Source organism: Medicago sativa, chromosome 5 (assembly GCF_051527215.1).
Source record: "Medicago sativa cultivar Bolivia chromosome 5, Bolivia_mono, whole genome shotgun sequence".
NCBI classification, from domain to species: domain Eukaryota; kingdom Viridiplantae; phylum Streptophyta; class Magnoliopsida; order Fabales; family Fabaceae; genus Medicago; species Medicago sativa.
In genome coordinates, this window is record NC_140753.1 from 21,374,715 (window position 1) to 21,388,090 (window position 13,376).

Consider the following 13,376-nt stretch of genomic DNA (forward strand, 5'->3'; position numbering starts at 1 on the left):
ACTAAAATATAAATCTTTTTTTTGTTAGTTACATGACTATTTTTTTTGTTTAGGGATGTTATTTTCAATTAAATAAAAGATTTTTCTGTGAAATAAAAAATTATTTGATTTTATTAAAGATCTATTTTTATTATAAGAGTTGAGTCTCGAATTTCATAGAAACGGCCCTAACTCTGATGAATCTAAAATCCAATATATCGAAACATTCTTCTATCAAAATTATTGTAATATAGAAAATTAAGATAATTGTATATCTTTTTTTTGAAATTGTAATATAGAAAATTAAGATAATTGTATATCTTTTTTTTTAAGGACGATAATTGTATATCCTATCATCGAGCAAATACGAGAAAGGGATGGGAAAGAAATATTAAGCAGTACACGACAATTTCATTGTACACAATCTTGTCAAAAAAAAATTACAAAAGATTGCAAAAATAATTCCACTAAATCCTCAAGGAATAAAGCTTTGAACCACTATCTTAACTCTCAAGTGACATGGAAAAACCATGGTCATCATATATCTTTGTTGCGATTTGTGATTGTGTGTAAATTATTACAGATAAGGTTTTTTATTTGTATTTTTGTTTCTCTTATCAAAAAGCATGAATAATTTTATGTAACCAATATTTAACAACTTAATATCTAATGGATTATATGAGATCAAATACTTAGTTTGTAACAGTATTTATTAGCGGATACTCGAACTATAAAGTTCGCTTCAACCATAAAAAAAATAAAAAAATTGCGTAAGATCCATAAAGAGTGTTACAAAGAAACTTCTCTCCATTCCCCTTTATTTTAGGATTCAAATAAATTTAGATGTTCAAAATTGGCTATAGTAATTATCATCCATTATTTGACAATTTTCTTTTATTCTTGGTTTTTGACTTTAGAGGATGTGGAGACACACAAGACATATAATTGCAAGGTAACAACTGCTGACATGAGGAATGCTGAGAAATCTTTAGGTGATGAATGGTCTGACTTCGTCATAGACCGCGACTTACAAGAGGGTGACAAGTTGATCTTTGATTTGGAAGATCCACCAACCAAAATGTACGTCAGACACATCCGCGACCAGTAAACAACGAAAGGTAGCGGTTACTTTTGGAATTGAAGATGATGAGGCCATTTTGGAAATTTAACTTTGTAATCCATCAAACACAACTACTTTAGAATCTATGTTGTATAACTTCTGTTTTGGTTTCGTTTATGGTAGACCTATCTAGGATTTGATATGTTATGGATCATGATTTTTTATATTTATATGCATGTAATATCTATATTTCGAATCAGTTTACTTTTAAGCGTATTAACAAATATGTGTTTGCCAACAAAATTATCCGAAAAAAAGCAATCCACCCCGTGCGAAGCACGGGTTTGTAACTAGTTTATAGATTAATAAATTAATATTTTATTTTTTGGTCAAAATACTTAATTTCTTTTTATTTTAAAAACAAAAAGAAAAATCGAATCCATATGTTAAAAAACAAAAATATTAAAAGTGAAGAGGAAGAACAACAACAAAAAATAAAAATAAAAATCAATTGGATAATTATTATATTCGTGTACTGTTTTTTGTTTAAGAAGTTTAATTCATATTACGATTCATATTGCGTAAAACTCATTCATTGCAAAGTGTCGTAAAAAAAAATTACTTATATTGCTAAATGAAAAAAAAAATCATGTGACAAAAAAATGGGATTGAAAATTGTTTCAGCATTAACGTAAAAATATTTCAGTTTGTAATAAATTATAAAGGGTAAAAAGGGATTTTAGATAAAATAGCAAGGGCAAAAGTGGAATAAAATACAATAAGCTATAAGCTATAAGCTCAAACGCTACTTGAAGTAGCTTCTGAAAAATAGCTTATAAGCTCCTGGAAATTCGTGAAATAAGCTATAAGCTCGTGGTAAAAGAACGTTACCAAACAGAGCTTTTTTTGTCAAACGAGCTTATAAGCTATAAGCTATAAGCTCATTTGGTGGGCCTACCAAACAGAGCCGGTCACCACTCGCCAAATTCAGTTTCAAAATTATTATTACACACATCCACTGCACATATATTCTTATATATATTTGCATTATTTCTGTCTCTTCTCATGAATTCAAATCAATCAAGAATTAATCATGGTAATTATAGGTATTCATTTGCAATCGAGAATTGATCATATTGATTATCTGAAACTTACGTTTTTCACAGTAACTTACAATTGCATCATAAGGCACCTACAACAACCAAAAAAAACCAGCCTGCAATGCATGATCAAAACTTCTTGTTTTAAAATAATTCATTCAGTATTCAGTAATTTCTCACATATAATGTGCAATTAAACCATCATGTGCAGTAGTAGTACACACCAGAAAGCTAAAACAGTTAAAACTAGAATTTACTGATATGTTGCAATTTGTTCCACAACTTCTGATCCCAATAGTGCACTAAACTAACAAAAGGTAACCAACAATGAATTATTCATCACTGCTGCAATCAAACAACCCCGGATCCACACCGCAAAACAATAACTAACATAAACACAAACTGTAAAGCCACTGAAAGTACTCAACTAAGCCGACCCCGAACTTCCAATCAGCACCAAAGCATGTTGTTTCTTCTACCATTGAAAGCTGTTGACAAACAATAGGCTACAACAATAGGCTACAACAATAACATGTTGAAGTCAATAGTCTAACGAAGTGCAGTAACAACCCACAGCGAAAGGGACCGAATGTGTGCAGTAGTAGCAAACAACAAGGTGGCCAAAGAAGTGCACACAAAATTTTCTATAAAATACTCGAATGCATTAAGAATGAATACGATAAAAGTACCTCAAATCGTGATTTTGATCCCCTCAAACTAAACAAGGAGGCTTGTATGATGGTCTGGCAAAAAATGTCCGTGAAAGGTGAGCCCAGAGTGCGGCACGTGGAAGTCACACACAGGAGTTACGATTGTGGGTGGTGGTCAAGCGCCAGGAAAGAAACAGTACTTCAAGGCGTGTCTAGTGTCAGATGACAACAGTTATTTTGGCGTCTGACTTAGAATTTGATGGTGTGGTCGGCGATTTGAGATGAGTCACGGTTTATGGTGATCTGAACCGAACATTGTTGAACGCTGCAAAAATAAAAGAAAAAATACAACAAAAATCTATACACGAGTGACATAATTGTTGTAGAACGGCAAATACAACAAGGAACAATGAGTATTAAAAAAAACAACTGAGGCTTGGCCGAAGGTTGCATTAAACTGTAAAGAACAACAGTTATGTTTGGACATTTAACCTGTCGTAAATTATGTACTTGATCCCAAAATGGAACTGTGAAAAGCGGAACTTGTTCTGTTTCCTCTCCATCACCCAAAGCACCCAAGATCAACATATGTTTGCATATCTAAGTGGTGAAAGAATTAGAAAATGAAGATGCTATAACTAGCTTCTTTGATTGCCACTTTCTTTACTGGAGTCCATACTCCTGCCATATGTTTCTTCATCATATAAGGTTATGACTGGCTCGTAACATGTAAGTGCTTTTTAAATGATTGAAACTTATTGTATAACCACTTCAAGTTATCTGCATAAAAGACAAGACACCAGAAAAAACAAACATTCTATTCAGAACGGATATATGAATTTATTAATTTCAAAGTGTTAAAGTATAAAACAAAAGAATAATACCTTAACTTTTCTATATGTCAAACTAAAAATTGAAAATGAACCAGAATCAATTTTTTGCTTTTAAAAAAGTAAAATTGATTAAACAAGTTGTGCAAGAGAATAGACCAAAAAGAGTACATCCATAATACATTCTCTGAAGGAATACAATCTCAGAATGCAAATAATTTATCTAAACACATGATTATTAAGACCACTCCTTAACAATATATGACACATCAACCATCACATAACTAATATACTAGGACTCCTACAGTTTTTAAAACATAGTTTCAATCCAGCAAGAACTTTTTACTAGGTTTCTCTTGAGAGTTCTCAAAACCAAGCGACCAAGCCTATTTACATACGGTCTGTGCATTGTTGCTTCCCCATTACCCTTTTGCTTTGACAAAATTCTAACAATTGCAGCATAAGGCACATACGTACAACCAAAAAACCAGCCTGCAATGCATGATCCAAACTTCATTCTTTAAAATAACTCCTCCAGTATTCATTAATTTGTCACCTATATGTACAATTAAACCATCATGTGAAGTAGTACACACCAGAAAGATAAAACAATTAGAACTAGAATTTACTAATATGTTGCAATTTGTTCCTCAACTTTGTTCTTAAAGATCTTCTCCACCAACCCTCTTTGTTCTCAAAGATCTTCTCCGTACGCCCTTTTCAAAGAACCCAAAATACAAGCGAACCAAATAACACTAAAGCTCTCTATTTAGACCCTACCACAACCTATAAGACCTGCAAACTGGTTAAGATTTATCGAGGCAATATTATGCAAAGTAGAAGATAAATTTTGCCACAATAAATTCTTAAACCACACAAAATTAGTTAATGAGCATTAAAAAAACAAGTGTTGTATTTTCCTCCGAACTCTACATCCGTTGAGCACCCAATTTGTGTAGCACATCTTTCCAAACGGTGGGAAAATGACCTGATCCGTTACTTGTCATCAGACCTTGACCAAAAAGTAAAAATTAGATTAATCATGGTGTTGCTCCTTGTCACTTGGATACTTATATTTAAAGTACTAGTCATGCTGCTATTTTCGAAGATGCATCAACATGACTAGCTCTCTAAAGACTTGAATCAGGGCCCTGTGAGGACATGCTACTCAAATTCTTTGGGCTCTAAAATTTTTATACTTATAGGGAAAATCTTTTTCCACCCTCGCTTCTCATGCGCACTCCAAAATCCCTTTAGAAGGTGCACGAGAAAAGGGTGACGAATTTTTTTTCCCTTATATTTATAACTATTACACTTGAGACAGGATCCAAGCTCAAATCATTAAAAGGACCGGTGCCAATTTTTCTTAAACGACAACAGCGCTTGTTTTGTTTATATACAGGCTTCAGCCTCATCTCATCTCTCATATTGGCGATGTGGGACTAATTATGAGTGACTTTTGAAACTTTAGTCACCACTCGCCAAATTCAGCTCAAAAATCTTTGTTATACACATCCATCCACTGCACACGTCTTATATATATTTGCATTCTTTCTGTCTTTTCTCTTGAATTCAAATCAATTCAGAATTGAACATTGTTTTTTTTTTTGGTGGTAGAATTGAACATTGTTATTATGGCTATTCGTTGGCAATCCAGAATTGATCATATTGATTGTGTGAAGCTTAGTTAGTAGATTACTATTGTTAGAAGAACGAATCCGAATTTGAGAAAATAAAAGGTGAACAATAATCACTTATGCAACAAAAACAAAGGAAATTGAGAAGAAATTTGAGGATAAAGATAACACTGTTAAATGCAGTTTACGTAGCGCGTGTCTGTTTTTCTAACATTTCAATTCAGTGTTACGTGTTTTGAGGATTTATTATTTGGAAAAATGATTTTTGGTGTTACAACGTGGAAATTATGAAATTGGATAATTAAGAAAAACGGGGTGGTCGTGACAGTAGGGATTGGAGTTTTTATTCAAGTGAATAGAGTCATTTAGTGAAGCAGACCACTTCATTTTGTTAAGCCATTTTTTAATCAAGTGAACAAAATTGACAGTTTTATTTTAAGCAACATTTTCAGTCCATGATTGTTCTGCTGAAACTTTGCTTGTTGCATCAAATTTGCCAATAGAACATTGGCTGTGATGTCTAAACTCAAGTAAAATGTTTGATTTGTTGCCAACAATTTGGTCTCTTGCAGATGATGTAAAAACCAATGCTGCTAAATCAATTAGATGAACTGAAATTGTAACCATCCTTAGAACTAAGAATGTATGAAATGATTCTACTAAAGCTTGTGCGGGAGATATCACGTGTTCACTTACAAACATTAGTATTCCCCAGAGGACCAAGAGATTTTAGCAGAGCCCTAGGCTAAGATTTGGGCCAAAAATGTTTTTTGTTTTCTGATAGGTCAAATTTAGACTTATCTTGGAGGTTGTACTATTGTAGTGATCCTTCTTTGAATGTAACCTGAATTAGTTCATGCTTTCTCTATCTATATAGCACCAAATCCTATTCTTTTCTTATGTGCAAAGTAAGTCTAAAAACTCCTAACATGAAAAAGACCATTAATTCATGCTCTCTCTATTCTCTCTATCTATGTAGAATAGAGATCTTCATTTTTTAAAAGAACTTGACATCGTGGTTACTATAGTTTTATTGTATAAATGTCAAATTAATGTCATAAATAAATTCTACGCTAAAATATGGTTTTAGTCCCTGCAAATATGTCTCGTTTTGGTTTTAGTCCCTGTAAAAAAACTGTAGTTTTTGGTCCCTGCAAATTTTTTTGTAGTTTTTTGTTTTTTTATTGGTCCTCTTACTTAAAAGGTATTCAACCTTTACTCTTTTATCCGATGTGAGACATATAACTCACACTTGTACACAACAATTGACAGGTGATGATATGATTTTTTTTTCTTTCAAATTATTGATATGATTTTTTTCTTTTCTTTTTCAGTTTCATAGTCTATTTAAAAACTTAAAAAACTAATTATAATTAATTTAAATTCGTTTGAAGAAATTTAAGAGCTCTCCATAGAGAACTACGTCTCTTTAATCTTTGATCAAAGAACAAATTGTTTGGTTGACAAGTAGAATTTAAATTTGGTTGGAGCGTATCCTTTGTTCACTAAACATTCTTTGTACCAGAAATTTGTTTAACTTAAGAATTTAAATTTGGTTGGAGCGTATCCTTTGTTCACTAAACATTCTTTGTACCAGAAATTTGTTTAACTTAATAAAGTTTCAAACATATCATATTTTATTTAGTCAAAGTATCTTTTATCTTTAGAAACCTTTACAACCTAGAGAGTAACTAATTAAAATTTAATATGTAATATATTTCATTCACAAGTACACAACCACCGTGCTTCGTGTGGGAAGCCCAGTCAAAAACCTACCTCTTAACACTCATTTAGTATTTGTAATAGTTTAGGAAGTACCTTTATTCTTGCAAATTAAAGCATAAGTTCAATTCAATGGTTTGAGATTCAAATTCAAAACTTGTGCAACAAGAAAGAAAAAAAATACACAAAATTTTAAAAATTGGGCAACTTTTATCCATTTAAACTTTTCTTCAATTTTCCATTTAAAAAAATAAAGTCACAAAAAAATTTAAATATAATTAATGATGGCAAGACTCAATTAATAATAGAACCCACCACATATTTTTTGTATCTATAGTTTTCATAATAACAATCTCCATTTAATTTTATAAATGAGAAAGATCTCAACTGTTATGTGAAGAGGAATAATCATGATGGATTTGTGATCCACGAGAAGAAACAAGAGTAACAAAACATTTGTTTATGTGTTTCTTCTCCGCTAGATCACAAATCAACGTGATTAGCTCTCCAAATATTTAAATAAGGGCTGCCCTGTGCAGATAGGGCTACTCAATTCTTTGCACTGATAAAAATAAATTATATTTTCAGCTATTACACATGAGATGGTGTGAGTAATAACTATGCATGTTTATATATAGCCTTAAGCTTCATCTCATCTCTCATACTAGCGATGTGGGACTAAACATGAGTGAGTTGTGAAACTTTAGTCACCACTCGCCAAATTCAATTCCAAAATCATTGTTACACACATCCACAGCACAAAGTAGAAGAAGTACATTGAGGAGCTCGCCGATGATTACAAGAATAAAGGTCTATGAACTAGGAATCAGCCCCAAACACCTCAAAACTACAGACAATAGGAGATAAATGCAAACCAATTCAGCTTTCTCGACAGACACAATACCTGCTACCTAAACATACACCAAAACACACCTATGACTAAATTAAAAACCATACCAATTTATACGAATCTACCAAGACTTTGCTCTGGACCGGAATTGTAATGTGATTTGTTGAATTTATAAAGTTCTCTATATAACAACTCTGTAAGTATGAAGCAGACCCGAATAAAATATCATTGACACAAACTTCCAATCAGCACCAAAGCATGATGTTTCTTCTGCTATCGAGAGCTGTTTAAAAAACAAGAGATCTTATGCAAGCGGCCGCCGACAACCTGAAGACATTCCTCACACCAAGCTCTGAAACAAACACCCTGCTGCTTCTTAAATTTTCGACTTCAGCTATTTCCCGAGTTAATTTGATTACATATCAGATGACCAGGTACCATTTTCTGACTTGAGATAAAAAAAGATACTGATCCACATTACTCGAATACTCTCTGGCTAAACTGAGCGATGCTCCACAACCCCAAAAAACGCCCCACATCAACAAGCCAACAGAACTGCTGCCTCTCCTTCTGATACACCACATCTGATCCGAAGATACTGCTAATATCGTAGAAACAGTAGGGACAGTGACATGACTATACTAGATAATAAATAAGCCACAACATTGAACATGATTCCAAAATCCAAAACCAAGATAACCTCAACTCAACTTCTTAATCCCACAACTGCTTAGTTCTTTATACATATACCAGTCAGCCTACACAGTCCAGTTGCTGCTAAACACTGCCAAACTGATCCCACAATACAAAATCCAATTACCTCAGACAATTATTCATCCTTCTAATTTACCACCCTGTCTGCCTATACCTTCTCCTAAGACTACCGATCAACCAAAACTAATTAATCTATCATCCCAAGAAAGCATTTTACCTCTTCCACTATTGAGAAATAGTGGAAGATTGATGCTATTTGATTTAATTTTCAATCAGTTCCAAGATAGCATTTTTACCTCTTCCACTAGATTTTCCACCCTCAATTCCTTTTTACAAAAAGCTTTGTCGTTTTGTGCCTTCCATATTACCGAAATGCTTGCGAACCAAATCACTTTGACACGACCCTAAAAAACTCTGCCACCCCGACAAGACCTCCAAAATTCTCAAAATGCTTCGCGCCCTCATGATGCATAACTGATCTGACTCCAATACAACCGCATAGTTCTAACATATCATAAACTAGCGAACACCAGACTCTCAAAGAATAGACGAGACACAGATCCGTCTACGTTACATGCTGCATCACATTGGCTCGAATTTTGATCAAGGACTCATCTTTTGCAAAGGTTTTACTTCATTGCAATTTTGTTTTGGAATAACCTCCAAGCTTTTGCAATCGCTGTGTTGGACATATCTTTAAGCGCACTGGTTTAGTACAAATATATGATGACCTCGGGGAAAAAGGCTATTAAGGAATTATTAGTGTTTGGTGCTTTTTCTTACTATTTGTCTTAAACGGTGTTGACATAGGGCTTATTTGTTTAATCTTTCGGAAAGGTGATTGTAATCACTATGTCTATATCATTGCCAATATACGGCAATATCATTCAAGCTTTTGGAAAGGTGATTTTAAAATTTGGACATATTTGGTTTATATTTAGAGTTTCTACATAAAGTAGAAGTTCATTTTTGCTTGATTAATATTATAAAAAGCACTTTTATATTAAAGTAATTATACCTATAGTTGTATTCTCTAATCACATCCAAGTAGCTGATTTGAATATTTGGCTTTGCCCATGTTATGGTTTCAGTGTCAGGTTCACAAATTTCTTTTGGTTATGGAGTAAAAGCAAATTCTCTCAAATCATATTCCTTTCTCAAAGGAGGGAGCCAGAGCAGAGGCGGTGAAAATTTAACATATTCATTCCTTCCACTAAATGTCCTATGCTGGCTGCATGATCGTTCCATTTATTAACCATATGTAGTGCTCGTTTGGAACCACAACACATGTGCTTTAAACGTGTGTCTGCCAAGAAGCTACATATCGTGGCATCTCCATTTTCACGTCTACTGTGCCTCAGAACGCGATATTAAAGATGAAGACGTGCATCCAAACACTCCATTAGTTGATGCTCTAATCAAAAGTGTGAAAGGGAAAGAATACAAAGAGTGGTTGAATGTCTATTAACTCTGCATTAGTAAAGGATATTTGAGATAAAGTTTTCATGCCTTGTTTCGTTTTTAATGTCTAATATCTCAGACATTAGGTCATGAAAGATAATAACTCCTTTACCTCCATCGGCCACTTTTCTTGATGATAAATTAAGAGTTCTATGCGTCGTTCGATTTGGTAATTTTTAATTTTATTTGACGTTTTTTTAACTAATAAAATTTGAGATGAACACACGGGATGATTGTGTTTATATGTTTATGAACACCTGGAATGATCAATTTCGAAGCAACATGGCGTCGCTCCTTGTCACTTGCATACTTATATTTAAAGTACTAGTCATGCTTCATGCTGCTATTTGTTAATCGAAGATGCATGAACACTAGCTTTCCAAAGACTTCTCAACATGACTAGCTTTCCAAAGTCTTTAATTATATACTGGCCCTATGAAGACATGCTACTCAAAATCTTTGGTCCTAAAACTTCTATATTTATATTTAGGGAAGAAAAAAAGGGCAAATTGCATTGACCTCCCCCGAGTTTTGCCTAAATGTCACTCACACCCCCTCTATTTTGTAAAGTGACACTAACCTCCCTTATTTTGTTTTGAAAGCTACACATACATCCCTTGGAGTTTAACAGTGTTAAATCTCTGTGAAAACAACAACAAAAATATCGTAATAGTGAGACTCATGTCTTATCCTAATTTTACTTAGCCGCTACTCTTCTCCTGCCTTTGCAGCTGTGGTGCTCCAAGGTTTCTGATGAAATAACTCCAATAGTGGTGAGCATGTGAGATCTCACAATCACATAGTTGTAGGAGTAGCCTGCAATTATTCTTGGAAGAACAACCAAACAAAACACATGCTTACTAATTGCTATAATGTGCCATTAATATAGGCGCTTCTTTCGATTTATCCGCTCAATTAGATAAATCAATTCAATTTGGTTGATTTTATTTTTCTTAGAAGATAACATACCAATCATTTTTAAATCAATAGAAGATATTCAATCAACTACACGCATATATAATATTTTTTTAGGTTAAACATGTATCTGGAATTTGAATCAACTTTCTTCAATGCCCTAAATAATAATTAGGGAAAATTACACTCACATCCCCCGAGGTTTATTAAAACAACACTGACACCCCCTCTAGTTTCAAAACTTACACTAACCTCCCTTAAGCTTTCATATAATAGACAAGCACATCCCTTCTTTGTTAACACTGTTAAATTTCTGTTAATTTCTTTAGAGAATTTTTCATTAATATTTAATGGAGGTTCTTCAATGTTGTTTTAGCTTACTGCCTCTCCGATCTTATTCATGTTTCTTCTTCTATGAAAGCTAATTTTGATATTTTTCTTTATGTTTTGGAGGCTTTTCACGTGGCAATTTTTTTTGACAAATTCCCATCGCTAGTTATGGCAATTGGGGAATTCCAAAGCCCAATTTATCCTTGTAATCTTCTTTTGTGGTGTCTGGTTCTTGTTATGGAAAATATGTTACATCTGGATCATAGGTTTCACATGCACAATATAGCGTCTTCATCATTGGCACAATCATACCATGTATGCTTTCCAAATTCCAACTGTTCGTTAGAAACAACTTTGTCCTTCAATGCATATTTTTAAGTGAATGACGACGAGATCAACAATGTGAAAGATGATGAGAGTCATGACATGAGCGATAGCATGGTAATACCAATGATGAGGAAGGACGAGTGAAGAAGATGGATCAATATGTGTGAAAATTAACGGAAAAGTAACGGTGTTAACAAGTAAGGGATGTGTTTGTATATTTCATGAGAGCTTGAGGGAGGAAAGTGTAAGTTTTAAAATTAGAGGGGGTGTTGGTGTCATTTTCATAAACCTTAAGGGAGGTGAATGCAATTTTCCCTAATAATTAGGAAAATCTCTGTTTTAGACATTTATGATTTATGGCTTTTAGTAAAACCGAAAGTGATCGGAGAGTAACCCAGCAAAAGCCAAGATACTAGTTGCCGAATGAAATTGGCAGAGCAGACTCACAATTCTTTGTTTTGTTTTTATCACATGGGGCTAACGGTGTTAACCTTGAATTGATGTAAAAGGAAATAAGGGAGGTTACTGTCATGTTGCAAAATAAAGGGGGTGTTAGTGACATTTTGGCAAAACTTAAGGGAGGTCAGTGCAATTTGCCCAAAAAAAATTGCACTATCCAAGATCCTTTTGGAAAGAACGGAAGGGCCTAAAACTTCTAAAATTTATATTTAGGGAAAATCTTTTTCCACCCTAGCTCTCACACACCCTCCAACCTCCAAGATCCTTTTGAAGAGCACTCAAGACAAAAGGTGGAAAAAAAATTCCCTTGTTCCCTTATATTTATAATATTACATCCGAGATTGGATCCAAACTTAAATATTTTGGATCCCAAATCATTGAAGGCACACTGCCACTTTTTCTTAAACAACAACAACGCTTGTTTTGTTATATACAGGCTTCAGACTCATCTCATCTCTCATACCGGCGATGTGGGACTAAGTGTGAGTAACTTGTTAAACTTTAGTCACCACCCGCCAAATTCAGTTCCAAAATCATTGTTACACATATCCACTGCACACATCTTCTTATATATATTTACATTCTTTCTGCCTCTTCTCTTGAATTCAAATCAATTCAAAATTGATCATAGTTATAATGGGTATTCGTTTTCAATCCAGAATTGATCATATTGTTTGTGTAAAAATTACGTTTTTACTGCTTTATTTGCAGGGTTGGTAGATTACTATTGTTAGAAGAAGGAATCAGAATTTGAGAAAATAAATGGTGAACAATAATCACTTATGCAACAAAAACAAAGGAAATTGAATGGTATGGAAATTGAGAAGAAATTTGAGGATAACGATAACATTGTTAAATGCAGTTCATGTAGTGCCTGTTTGTTTTTCTAACATTTCTATTCAGTGTTACGTGTTCTGAGGATTCACTATTTAAAAAAAATGATTTTTTGTGTTACAGCATGGAAATTATGAAATTGGATAATTAAGAAAAGCGGGGTGGTTGTGACAGTAGAGTCATCTAGTGAGACAGATCACTTCATTTTTTAAAGCCATTTTTTAATCAAATGAACAAAATTGCAGTTTTATTTTAAGCAACATCATGCAGTCCATGATTGTTCTGCTGAAACTTTGCTTCTTGCATCAAATTCTTGCAGATTGAGTCGCGCGTTAGTAAAATGCAAAGGTTTTCATGACAATACCTGTAGTCTTGCAGGGCTTCGAACTTCAAATGAGGAAGATACACTGAAAGACAGTGAGGCAAAAATCGGCTAAACAGTGTTGTAGAGTTTACAACAGTGATTCTTTGCACCCAAAATCAGTTTGACAATCATAGAGAAACAATC